The sequence below is a fragment of the Cydia splendana genome, chromosome 23, assembly GCF_910591565.1.
Source record: "Cydia splendana chromosome 23, ilCydSple1.2, whole genome shotgun sequence".
NCBI classification, from domain to species: domain Eukaryota; kingdom Metazoa; phylum Arthropoda; class Insecta; order Lepidoptera; family Tortricidae; genus Cydia; species Cydia splendana.
Window position 1 is genome coordinate 11,385,948 of NC_085982.1, and position 14,304 is coordinate 11,400,251.

Sequence of the window (14,304 nt, forward strand, 5' to 3'; positions counted from 1 at the left end):
GCCGAGCCTCCAACCTCTGCCTGCAGAGGTACTGCGATATTTTGAGACAGACAAAAACTTTTTTTATGTTACGGACGACTTCACATATTTCTCTGTCCCGACACTATGTCAACTACACAAACTCCCCACAACGAGTAATCACAAACCGAGCCGATTCCAAACGACGTTACCCACAGAGGTAACGGCGGTAACGCGATATTTCGAGATATTTTGGCAGACGAGGTAGAAGTGGGGGTATCGACTATTTATTATATTATATCGACTAATGTTATTCTCTTTGTTTAGGCCAGTGGAGGGCAAAGTACGGCCCGCGGGCCAGCTCCGGCCCATGAATGGATTTTATACGGCCCGCCGCCGGTCCTATGAAATAATTAGTGCTATATGGCATTGGCCCACGATTACCACAAATCAAAATAAATTTTGGCTACAATTCTGGCCCTCTACTTAAATTTCCTAAACTTTCTGGCCCCCCATGAAGAAAGTTTGCCCATGGATTTGGATTAGGCATGAGGGATGGGGAGAAATGACCGAACGGGATAGTCTTATGTATCTTTCAGTAGGAGTCAGCGAAAGCACTATTTTTATTTGTTCTTGTCACAGTCTCACTTTTTTTTCTCACCGTAAATTTTGTATGGATTATGGTGGGCAACAAATAAATTCGATCAATCATAGTGTACATGTGTTAAGAGATAGTAGATTGTTAACGAAGGGCTGAAAGGCACCCATTTCTGTCGAGGTAGTTTGGTGCTCAAACGCAGTTATGAACCGTATAACTTAATATGAGAATACTCGAAATAAGCCTAAAGGCATGCGTAAGTTTCCACCGAGTCCCTCGGGCCGTAAATGTCGTTTCACGGCCGCTGTCATATTACAAAGTTTTTAATGCCAACCCCATCTCTCGAGAGAGTAACAAACGTAATGGCAGCGAAGAATTACCAGTTTTTATACATTTAACATATTCTAATGTCAAGTAAAGATAAGCACAAATAATGTCATACATTAACACGCCATTTTGTATATGTCTATCGCGCGCATAATTATATTACTGTACGGCTTGCGCGATGATGCCAAATTTAATAAAATAAAAAAAATCAAACTACACAACGGGACTTAATTGCGTATTTAAGTTTTAAGATTTACCTCCGACGTTTCGAGGACGGCGTTGTCCCCGTGGTCTCGGAGAAGACTGGCTCAAGTTGACATCAACATCTTCTAGCCGCGCGAGTTTTTCGAACTACCCGCACTTGGTCTTGTTTATCAGTTTGAACGTTTTGCGCACTAAGGATGTCACGTCGGAGGTAAATCTTAAAACTTAAATACGCGATTAAGTCCCGTTGTGTAGTTTGATAATGTTTAATAATCGTGAAAGTTTAAATCAGTGTTTTTAAAAAAAAAAAATATTAAATAAAAAAAATAAAAAAATAAATTACAATTTAAACACAAAATTGTAAACTTAACCGATCGCTAGAGAATAAACGATACACCTACAAACCATCGAAGTAAATAAATATTATTCCCAACGAAGCCCCATTTAGTTAACATAACAAATCCAGATTGCTTAATCAAAACGGAACATTGCTTAAATCTTCAAAACAATACGTATCAGAATACAAATTCCAAATAAATACCAGAATCGTTCACCATCCATAGACACTTTAACGGTCCAAATTACCATTCAAAAACTAACTTTATCACTATACTTCTAAGGTTGAAAATGGTAAGTGCGTAATGATTTTGAAATCATTGCCCGCGTTTTCAACCGGCAATTTAACTGAAAGCCGATTTAAATTTCAAATACCGGGTTATCCAGATCGGGGTTAGCAATGAATGGAGGCATTAAGTACTTCCCCCCATCACGGGGTAACTTAGAACAGAGGGACCACCTGAAACCAATCTGACAATTGTCATTGTCAGGTGACAATTGTCAGCTTGGTTTGAGGTTATCCAGATCGGGGTTAGCAATGAATGGAGGCATTAAGCTCTTCCCTCCACCACGGGGTAGCTTAGGACAGAGGGACCACTTGGTCCCCCTACCAGACTGTGATAAAATGTCACCTGACAATGAGAATTTGCCTTAAGGGGCCCACTGATGGTCCGCCGCCGGACGGTATCGGCCTGTCAGTTAAACGCAAAAGGTGACAGTTCCGAACAACTGACAAGCTGATATCGTCCGGCGAACTGGTAATCTGTGGGCCCCTTTACATTGCTGCACTGCCGCGGTAAGTGCCTACTAGATGCCTTATATAGTCGAGTTTTGAAAACTACCAACAAACTATACAGATTTGTTTTTTTATCTGTGCTAGGGCTTTAGGGTTATTTCAAAAACTTGCGAAGCTAAATGTATATTTACTAATGTAATAATCACCGTGTCCAAAAAGGAACCAACCACAAAAATATCATTGGAACAGACTGTCAGCACATAGTCTAATAAAACATGGTCTTCCATTCCCAGAGTGACACGGGGCTACGTCACAACAACATGGCCGCTATATATAGCGCTATCGCATATTATCATATAGCGCTGTCGCATGATGACGTAAGCCCGTGTCAGTTAGGTGACCTAGAAAAGACGGGAATGGAGTACCAGGCGGAGTATATTATTATACCATGTGTCAGCATAGGTAACGAATTTTAGAGGTTTTGTTTGAAAGTAACTGTTACTGTTTTTAATTAAGTAATTTATTTTTAATTCTGTTTTATTTTGCATTGTAATGTGATTGTGTTGGATCCTATGTTGTCTTTAATAAATGGACTTATTTAATCACCTAATAGGGGATATAACGCAAAACTCTGCGTAGGTGCCCACTACCACATAGGGCCTACCGCGAACCACGAAAATCGAAATTTCGTTATCTGCCTCTCTATTACTCTCGCATATTCGAGCAAGGAGGAGGCAGTTAACGAAGTTTAGATTTTCAAGTTTCGGGGTAGGCCTCTAAAAACAAACCGCCTTGATGCATCAATGTTATAGTGGAAACTTCTCAAAAACCTGTTTCTCTTCTCTTCTTCCTCGCGTTATCCCTGCATTTTGCCACGGCTCATGGGAGCCTGGGGTCCGCTTGACAACTAATCCCATGATTTGACGTAGGCACTAGTTTTTACGAAAGCGACTGCCATCTGACCTTCCAACCTAGAGGGGAAACTAGGCCTTATTGGGATTAGTCCGGTTTCCTCACGATGTTTTCCTTCACCGAAAATCAACTGGTAAATATCAAATGATATATATTTCATACATAAGTTCCGAAAAACTCATCGGGGTCTTAACCCGCGACCTCCGGATTGAAAGTCGCACGGTCTTACCGCTATGCCACCAGCGCTTTTGAGCTCTAAAAATTGTTTAAGGCACAGTATTTATAAGTTACTCTATGGTTTACAGTATGTCCTAGTGCTGCACTCTGGCGGCAGAACATTGCAGTAATACATTAACAAAAGGCGTTAAGAGCCAACGGGAGTGGTCATTTCTCCATACAAACGTACTCCTCGTTTTCCTCCGTGGTTTTTGAAGCTAGAGCAATGATTTTTCAACACAGATTAATATTGTCAATATCTGTGTCGGACCGTTTTGCTTTTTTTGATATTTTTGTTTTTTAAGGCGCTAGAGCCCTTCAAAAATGGCCAAAATGGCCTAATTGACTATGCCGCAATGAGAGGCGTGGCATTCAAAACTGATATCAATTAGCCAAAAAAGCAAAACGGTCCGACACAGATAATTTCATAATCATTTAGATTTCCAAATTTGGTTACGATTGGTTAAGGCGACGGTAGCGGTGGGTAAAATATCAGATTCTGTCAATTTACCCCATTTCACACACAAGCGCACTTCACGCACACTACCTCACTTTACTGGGACAGGTCAGTGACCCATCATGTTTTTTTAAGATTGGACTTTTAGTTTAGTATTGACCACTAGCCTCCTTTGAGGGTAAAAGCATTCCATTTAAAGATGAAAGAGAAACAATGCATTTAATCTTGCTTTCCTTGTCTGTTCATGTCACACGTGACGTACCTATTTAATTCATTTGATTGTTGACTGTTTTACTACCTACTATTGCTTTGTCGAGATACGCGTTTTGTACAATTAAAGCGAATAAAACAAGATGTCATTAAGTCAGATGTAAAATGTTATTTACTACTCTATACGGTTTTTCATAAGGTGCAAAATCCATTCAATAGGAATTTAAATAAATAAAGTTTCAGCAGGGTGGCAATTCCATTTTGGCGGATAAAGCGAAACAGAATAGTTCTATCGAACCTGCTTACAAATTTTCATGAGAATCAGTTGAGAAATGTGATCTGCAAAGGAGAACATACAAAAGCATTTTTGCCCAAGCTGAAACGGAGACCTTTGCTAACGCTCGGCCAATGATGGTTTAGGTACACCTATAAAAAATGATTGTCCCTGCTGTAATTTTAATATCTTTATATTTCAACCGGTATAGTTTTACCTTCAAAAATAATCGGTATCGCTAAACAATAGCGGTACCTTACTACTTATACGTTCACGAAATCGGTATCTGCATAACTTGATTGTTAGTAAACTAACCTGGAAAATAATCTCAAAATCACCGAAACATTTATGTACAGTCACCTGCAATAATATGTTACGTCATTAGCGCCAACTTTGCCTCCAGGGAAACTTTGCCCAAAACGACAATTTTAAACAAATTCGTTAATGTAGAAAAATTGATAATAGTTATGGCCACCCTGCTGTTTTTAGTAGAAAGTTTGTTATATTTCTGACAAAGTATATGCCAAACTTGTGCATAACTTGACTTGGGAATTTTGAGTTTGAGCGAGTTGTCTAATATAGGGTATATTTCGGCGGGCAAAAAATTGATAAATAATGAATGCAAGTAGAAAAAACTTTGACAAATATTTCCGGGTTTCAGTTATAACACATGAAGTATAGATTATGTCTATTGAGATTTGAACTAATAAGGCCTAAATACACAAAAGTTTTAGCGGTGGGCAAAGTAATCCGGTAATTTGGCATCCATACCAACATTGCCCACCACCAAAAACGGATTAGGGTTGTCACTTTCATCTAATTTACCCAACTTCGCAAGTAAAAGAAGATTATTTTTGTACACTAAAATAAGTTTATAAATATATACTGTATTTAATTTGTCTTATTATCCTTTATTTAGATGTTTTATCCCGTTAACGAATGAAAACATAACAAAAATCATATTTTTGGGTATTAAACTATTGTAACAGATTTTCTCAAAAGTGACAACCCTAGCCTTTGTAAAATGCTTAGGCGAGCCTTATTTGGAAATGGGCAAAAACGGGTAGGCAACATTGCCCAGCAAATTTATTTAAAAGTTTTTACACTTATCGCTAAGTTATTAACAGGGAATGATAGGATTGCCCAAAACCTTTATGTGATCCTTAGACATCATCATCATATATACGAGCTGTATTTGAATACCAAATTGACGTGGGCAATGTTGGCGAAAACCCCGGATATTTTTTTATTTGCCCGCCCTCTAAAACGCAAAAAAAATGGGTAAAAACACGATAAAAAAATGTTTTCTTCACATAAACTGATGCGTTTGATCACAATGGACGTGCTGAGCAAAAAAAAGTCATATGATGTGATATTTTTTGAGAAATTCGTGTTTAAAAAAAAAGCGGGCAAAGTTGATGATAATGAGTAATGACGGTACCTACTCTTCGAAGGTCGCAAAAATATGTGACATGCTCTTATGGTTCTACAAATAAGATCGTGTCAGATATTTTTGCGGCCTTTGTTGTGTAACATAAATTGCAGGTGACTGTACATTTGGAATAATTATTTTATTTAGTTTCAACGAAAGTTTCAAGTTTAGTACGAAAATACTTCAGATATGCAATATGCACAAAATGTAGACCTAATCGAAATAAAACATTGCTTTTTATAGTAAATTTATAAAACATTCGATACATAGGTATACATAACAATAACCAGGCCACAACGCTATTGGCCTGTAAGCTTCATCTCGGTCTCCAAAGCCGCAAAAACTTGCTAGTACTTAGTGCTGGTCTAGCCTTTATTTTTTCTTGAAGATTTTCAGAGAACAGCACGTACACGCATTATACATATAGACGGAACGAACGGCATAATCATAATAATTTATTCGTCGCAATCCATGGTATTACAGATCTAGTTACAAGACTGTTAATAGGCAATATTTTAATATAAAAGTTCTATAATATAATACAAGATTACAGTTGTCATCAAAATTCATTGACATACAGAAGTCAAATACGTTTTTAAAATGACGCAAAATGATACCAGCATAATAAAAATTGATCCCAATCAGTAAAGATGAGTCTTTAAACTTTTTTCATTTTAAGCGAGTTTTGAAGGAAGATAATACTTAAATTCGACTGTAATCGTATTATTTTAAGATAGTTTACTGCGGTTTTCAACAATAATGACCCGTAAATAACAGCAAATGAAATTTAAATGAGACGCGAGCTGATATTTATGTACCCTATTTTTTGAAATACATTTTATCTACTGGTATGCTTTCTCGTGTGCGTATATGATTTAATGTCAATATAATTGTCAAAAGCAAGAAAATCAAGCTGTCATTTTCATTTGAAGAAGTACACGTGTGCTCCGGTGTAGCCCCAACGGGCATCTGACTTGAAGAAGAATTTTGAGTGATGTCGTCAATGTATGGAAATTGTTCGAAAGTTTACATTTGAGATTGAATTTCTGTGTTGTCTTTGTGAGTAAAAATATAAATCGATAATAAATTGGTAGCTGAATTATCTAGCTTCCAAAATCATACAATAATTCAATTACTGTCAAAGACAAAATTGTTTTGCTTCTGTCTCAAACGGAACTCCATATTTTGATTTTTTGATACTTTTAGTGTCGATTTGTAGAGAATAACAGCAAATTAAAAATATAATGGCATAAAGAGTCGGTACACGGTTTCTTCGTGAATAAATTTACGTGTAATTTAATGCAATTATCAAACATTTATTGAACAAATTATGGTTACAAAGTGAGGTCTAAATCGAAAACGTCATATACCGGCCCCTTAAATTTTGGAGGAGGAAACAGAGGAGTACGAAACCTCGATTTTTGAGATTTTTACGCAGGATTTTTCGCCTTGTCCTTATCGCACTACTTTTAGGTGCCGCTTCCGTTAGCGAGACGGGTATATTTACCCAAAAATATTTAAAACTCAGCTCCTGTTTCGTCTTAAAGTGAACATTCTTCCGCTCGTCCATTTATGTGGAGACGCAGCCTTCATTTTAATTGTAGATTCATATTATTTGAGATGAGCAACTTCAAGACTGTGTACGTTTGGGCCGTTATTGCTGTTTCTTTTCAGGTTATTGGGTCACAAAATGTTACTCGTGCTAAATTAGCTCTCCTTATTCTTCAAAAACTTAGGGAAACACAATAGCGGAAAAGTAATTGCCAGAGCGACATATTTGACATTAAAGAGCTTCGGAACGGTTTTCATTTTCCTTATTTGAAGTACAAAGCGATCAGTATCATCTATACAAATAAACACACCACTTATTTATAGGCTTCAATAGTCTATTGAATTTAGCTTCTTGTCTTTGGTAGTATTTATGAATATTTTGCCCTTATCTGGAAAAATTGGGAAAATCAGTAGATGCAAATGAGTCACTTCGTTATGTCGCAGTATTTGTAAACAACATATTATATTGTATCATATGTTACTTTAATTGTAAGATACTTATCCGTAGGCTTTTGTAGTATAAACGTAAATAATTTACCACTTGAGCAGAAAGAAAACCTCGTGATCCTGAGTAGAAATAACACAAAAGTGGCAAAAAGGCCCACTATTTATAAAAAAAAAGAAACGCTCAGTTAGCAGTTATTTTTAAACACAATTTATATTTAATAAATCGGATTGAAATATAAATATAAATAAGTGAGTTGTCTGTGACTTCACTATACTCGTTTTCATATAAATTCCATACTAGCAAAGCGTTTTGACAGTTCTAAAAAAAGAAGCTGATTTGAATAGTAGGAAAGTAGCCAATTTCATAGACGTTTGACGTTTAATAACATTTACTCCGCGTGTGCTATCAAAATCGTTGTAGCCTTATTTTGGTCTAACTCCACGGCTAAACTAACAAAATCATATAGACAAAACTATTTGCGAAACTATATGTCTTGCAGGCGACATTTGACACTGAAGAGCCCCAATTCGGGACGCTAAGGGTATCCATTTTCCCTATTTGCTATTCATGGAAGGTATTTGATGTAATAACACACGGGGGAGTATATTTTATGTAGTGATTTATAGGAGTAACACTATTTCCGGGGGTCCCGGGTGGCATGATGGGGTTGAGATTTTGGTTTTTATAGGAAAGTGGAAATTTGTGGTCCTATTCTAGTCTGGGAGGTAAAACAGAACTTACATTTGGTGTCAAAATAATATCTAAATTAAAATAATGTCTAAATCTATTTTGTTATCGTTCGCCAGTGCTCTCGCTTGCGCCTACGCATGTACGAACAAGTACAAGCGAATTTAACAAAATGACAATCACACCAATATTAATATTTGAATTGGCCTCATGAGCGCTGGATTTGGTATTTGGGCACTTTCTTTTACAGTAGGTCTATTATAATTTTAAGCTCTCGCGTTTTGTACACATATTTAATTACACAAACGGGTCTACCGCGATATTATTTCATACCACCACCACGACCAGTGTACGGATACTGAGAGTGTTGCGTGTCGTGCCGTGGACAATAAACATTAAACTTTAACGGGTAGCTGAAATTTCTTTGTCTACCCCGAACATTTTTATAAAATAATTTCGGGTAGGTAGTTTAGTGTTGTTTTATTTATATCTCCGTTGACATTTGCTGGGACGTCAGTCTTTCCGTGACCACAGCTGGTGCAACTTAGCTGAACCTTCAGAACCTTCAGAACCTTCAGAACCCGTTTGTGTAATTAAATAGTAGGTGTATTATATTCATTTTTATAATATAAAGTGCATATTATAAGGACTTCTTAAATTGTTTTATTTATTTCTTTATCAACTATCTTTCCACAAGATATTTTACAAGCGAAAGAAAATCCCAATAAAAGCGGAACAGGATTACCAAAAAGCCCGCGAACAATTGCAGCCCCATTTCCATAATTGCCCCAGATCTTTCCGATCGCTTAAAAAGGAAAATCACCCAGTATAATAACGTGAAAAATTGATGTTTTTAAGCTTTCAGTAAGCCGCTTTATTAAATGGAAAAAGCCCAAGTTTAATGGATTAGAAGATTTCCTTTGTTAATCTTGTACGAAATTTTGCATTTGTCATATTTTCATTGGAGTTTGGAAATAGAAGTTTTACTTTTATGTCAGATTAAAAAGAGAAAATATTTGCATGACATTGTTTTCTATATCACACACTAGCGGCCCGCCCCGGTTTCGCACGGCTTACACATAATTATGCCTCTCATACATTAGAGCATGCACCTTAGAGGATATAACCAGTGATCGTTAATTTTCCAGCAATTTTGGTGCAGCATAGTTTGGTTAAAAGCATCTGTATGCCCTACTCTAGGTGGAATAGATAATTAGGGTTAATAACAGTAATATTAACCTTAACCAATCCTCTCCCTAGAAAAAAAATGAAGAAAATCCTTTATTTTTACTATGCTGCACCAAAATTGCTGGAAAATTAACGATCACTGGATATAACCAAACGGAGTAGGCGTTACCCTCTGTCGAAAATAGGCGGCCAATGGTCATACACATTGTAGGGACTGACGTTTATCTGACATGACTATTTTTACGTTACATATACATTTGACGTGCCCCTCCCCCGCAAAAATCGGCAGACTGTTTTGTACCGAAAATTACAGACATGGCGTCTCCGTACCTAAAAACATAGATGACATATTTTTAAACTTTTGCGTTTTGAACACATAGTAAACCACTAGCTTCTTTTGATTTTAAATCTTTTCAAGAATGGCCCTTACAAAGGCTTTAAAACTACTTTTGTCACACGCCTACATACTTTTTAAAGGTTAACTTGGGCGTACCTAATTATCGCAGAAACAAAAACTCCCACACACGTAACTATCAATTTCTTTGTCGTATTGAAACTTCCTAGATTTAATGAGTATGAGTTTGAAACAATGCGCCAATCAGAGACCAAGTGGTGATAAAGATTGGTAAGTATGTATGTATGTAAACACTTTATTGTACATAACACAGGTTAAATTACAATGGGACAAAAAATATATATAATGTACAAAGGCGAACTTATCCCTATAAGGGATCTCTTCCAGTCAACCTTTGAGCAAGTAAGTAAAACATAAACTAATGTCGCCGGACATGTTACTTGGAATGAACAAGATTATTACAAAGTACTTACTGGTAGAGAATGCCTTCTGGCATTAAGTTCGCCTTTTCTACAATTTTTTTACTGTGCAATAAAGTTTAAATAATTTAAAAAAGTACGGTTTCTATAAAAAAGTACGGTTTTTTGATAATGATGCCAAATCTGACATTATGAAATTACTAAAAACTTTGCAAAAGTCCCAGCGGGAAAAGTTCACCCGCAACCACAGCGAGGGTTATTTGTTTTCAACACACAAAATAAAAAAATATAAAAAACTTTGCTAACGAAGTGAACGCATTGTGGCAAATTGATTTCACAATCTTAGAATATGGATTCACAAAACCTGCATTGGATATTCAAAATATTGATTGTTGATTTTAAACATAGCGCATTAGCTCTTATAAAGGTGGCCACTGACGAGCCTTCCAACAGTCCAAATAGCGTGGCTGCAATCGAAAATCGGTCCGTGAATGTCAAAAACGTACAATGTTTAATATTAGGATGCCGTCCATTTGGATGAATCATAACGAATTGATTGTAACGGCATTGTAACGGCATCCATTTGGAAGGCTCGTCAGTGGCCTGCTTAAAACGATCTGTGTTATTTCCCATTTGTTTTTTAACTTACTTACTTCTTTTTAGGCTAATTATTATTTATTCAAAATCAAAAATCAAAAATCAAAAATATACTTTATTCATGTAGGCCTCGCAACAAGCTCTTATGAATCGTAATTAATCTTAATCTAATTATCAGAGCAATTTATTGATGTTAATATTATTCCATAATAAAATTGAATTATTATACATATCAAATTTAACACTAAGAATTTCACAAAAGGATCGTCAAACATTAAAAAGATTGTATAAAAAAATACTAGTCTAGAATTTCTAGAATAAAATCTAAATGTCATATTTTTAGGATAATCCTCCAGGCTCCAAAATATTTATTGTGATTTACTTATTTACGTAGTAATCAAAACGCTGTACACTTTATACCTAAGACCTCTTCACAACATTGATTCGATTCACGACTTCGCCTTCATTGTGAGTCGATATTATATAGTGGTCTCTGTTCATAATTAATGAAACTTCATTTGAAAAGGGCTTATGTGCTAGGAATTTTATATGTTCATATACCTTTATTAAATAAGTAAGTAATTACATAGTTGTTAATAACGGGTAATGTGACAATTACGTGGTATGAGAAAGCGATTGCATTCTTTGAAAAAATCTTGAGACCTTTTTCTTACTTTGTAAGTATACAATTTTTATGTATGGACATGTGGATACAGTACAGAGGCAATTTGCGTAAATATTACGTGTGATTTGTATAAAATAAATTTAATTTGTTTTAATTTTGACAAATTGTATGGTACCAAAAAAATATATTATGAATGAAACAAAATTATTAAAAGATACTCTTAAGTGTTAATAATAATTGTACTGCAATTAAGTCATCTTAGCCGCACAATACATCATCGTCATCGGCAGGAGCGGCTGCTGAGCACGCGGCGTCCCTTAAAAAAGCTAAATACTCGGCGCTAAGCGGGTACTTATTCGTCCCCCTCGCTGTCGAGACCTCAGGCTGCTGGTGCGCTGAGGACGTCCTTCCTCCGGGAGCTGGGTCGTCGCCTGCTAGAAAGAGGCCTTGACCCCCGCTCCGGGTTTTTCCTGATGCAAAGGCTGTCCATCGCAGTCCAACGCGGCAACGCAGCGAGCGTGATGGGCACCTTTGCGTCGGGGGCAGCCCGGGACGGGCTTCAGTAGGCAATTTTTTATACTTATTTAGTTTATATTTATATTTAAGTTTAGTTTTTAATTAGTTTTATGTTTAGTTTATGTATTATTTTAATTATGAAATAAATTGTATTGCAATTAAGTCATTAATCTTGCATCCACCTATAGTCTGTATCTTTAGGTATTTAAATAAAAGTACCTAAACAAACAATTTGTACATTTTCGGGTAGTTATAACATTTATTTGTTAACCAACCAAATACAAAACCGCCTGGATCAGTCCTTGAACGACCTGGCTCCAATTTCACCACGGTGACAGGTGCGACAATTGTAAAACATCACTGTTGCTGACGTCACAGGCATCCATGGGCTACGGTTACCGCTTACCATCGGGCGGGCCGTATTCCTGTTTGCCACCATCATTGTTTTATTAAAAAAAACTTTATTATATCGGAAAAAAACAGATATTTCTCTTGCTAAGTTTATGACAATTGTCACAAAAACACTACAATTGTCACGAAATTCCGACATATAACTCATTACCTGTCAAGAATTACCTACAATTCTTCTAAATCTTGACAATTGTCAGAAACTTCGCAAAAGAAATATCTGTTTTTTTCCGATATAATAAAGTTTTTTTTAATAAAACAATGATGGTGGCAAACAGGAATACGGCCCGCCCGATGGTAAGTGGTAACCGTAGCCCATGGATGCCTGTGACGTCAGCAACAGTGATTTTACAATTGTCGCACCTGTCACCGTGGTGAAATTGGGGCCTGACTTTAGCCCACATTATTTGATCGTGTAATGTTTTCATCTACCGGCAACTGGCTTAGCGAGCCATTTGAGGGTAGATTTTGTTTACTTTTATTTAAATAGGTGCCTAATGATTCAGAGTATAGCTATTACTTGCATTGATAATAAATATTAAAAATTATTTATTGTACTTGTCTCAAAGTTGCAACTAGGGTTGCCAGATGGTCGGGATTTGACGGGATTCTCCCGATTTTTAGCATGTGTTCCCGATTCCCGACAAGGTGAAAAGTGTCCCGAAACACAGCTTCACGTTATAAAACAATAATTTCAAGTTCCGAACTGTCGTCGAGCGTAGTGCCATTAATGTAAAATATCGTTGTTTTTAATACAATTGGGTACATTTTTTTTCCCGACTTAAGTCCCAAAATCCCGAAAAAAATATATTTTTTCCCGATAATAGCGCCTTTCGATCTGGCAACCCTAGTTGCAACGCTGCAGAGATATAATAGCTGAAATGGAAAGTTATTCAATACGTCCCATTTAAATGGCTTATACTATAATAACTGTTTGAAATGAAATGTTATTCAATAGCAGCACAATTTAATTAGACTTGGAGTAACCCTGCGACTGCCGCCGTATTTATCAGAGCCCGTAATTGCACTTGGTCATTTCACAGACTACGTAACACTAGATAGTGTATAAAACGACTCGTAAACAATCGCAGTAAATCGCGATAAATAGCGATCGAATTATATTCTTGCACCTGCAATAATATGTTACACAACGAAAGCCGCAAAAATATCTGACTCGATCTTATTTGTAGAGTCATAAGCAGTGATCGGACAAATCATCGCAAAACCATCAAAAATCATTTATATCGCAAAATAGGACAAGATTTATTAAACTCATATTATGTACATAGTATCTTTATAAAATTTCCAGATTATACTCAAAAACTGCAGTTCATAATTGTTAAATAAATTGTATCATGTTCCATATACCATATTTATTTTTGCGATAAATTGTCCGATCTCTGGTCATAAGAGCGTGTCACATATTTTTGCGGTCTTCGGAGAGTGACATATTACTGCAGGTGACTGTACTTTCGCGTGAGTGAAGAATTGTAAATTCTAGACCACTTAGCATGACTTGCATTGCAAACTATCGCATGCGGTATTTCCGGGCCGATACGACCTTCAAACCTTGAAGAAACAAGCGTACTCCAAACCTATAACTCTGTATATTTAGGTATTTAAATAAAAGTAATCAAAATCTACCCTCAAATGGCTCCTTAAGCTATGTACTCGCAGTTGAGTGTAGATGAAAAAATTACATGACCATATAATGTAGGTTATAGTCAGGTCGTTCAGTGACTGGTCAAGGTGGTTTTGTATTTGACCGGTTAACCAATAAGTGTTATAACTCCCCGAAAATGTACAAATTGTTTGTTTACTTTTATTCAAATACCTAAAGATATAGATTA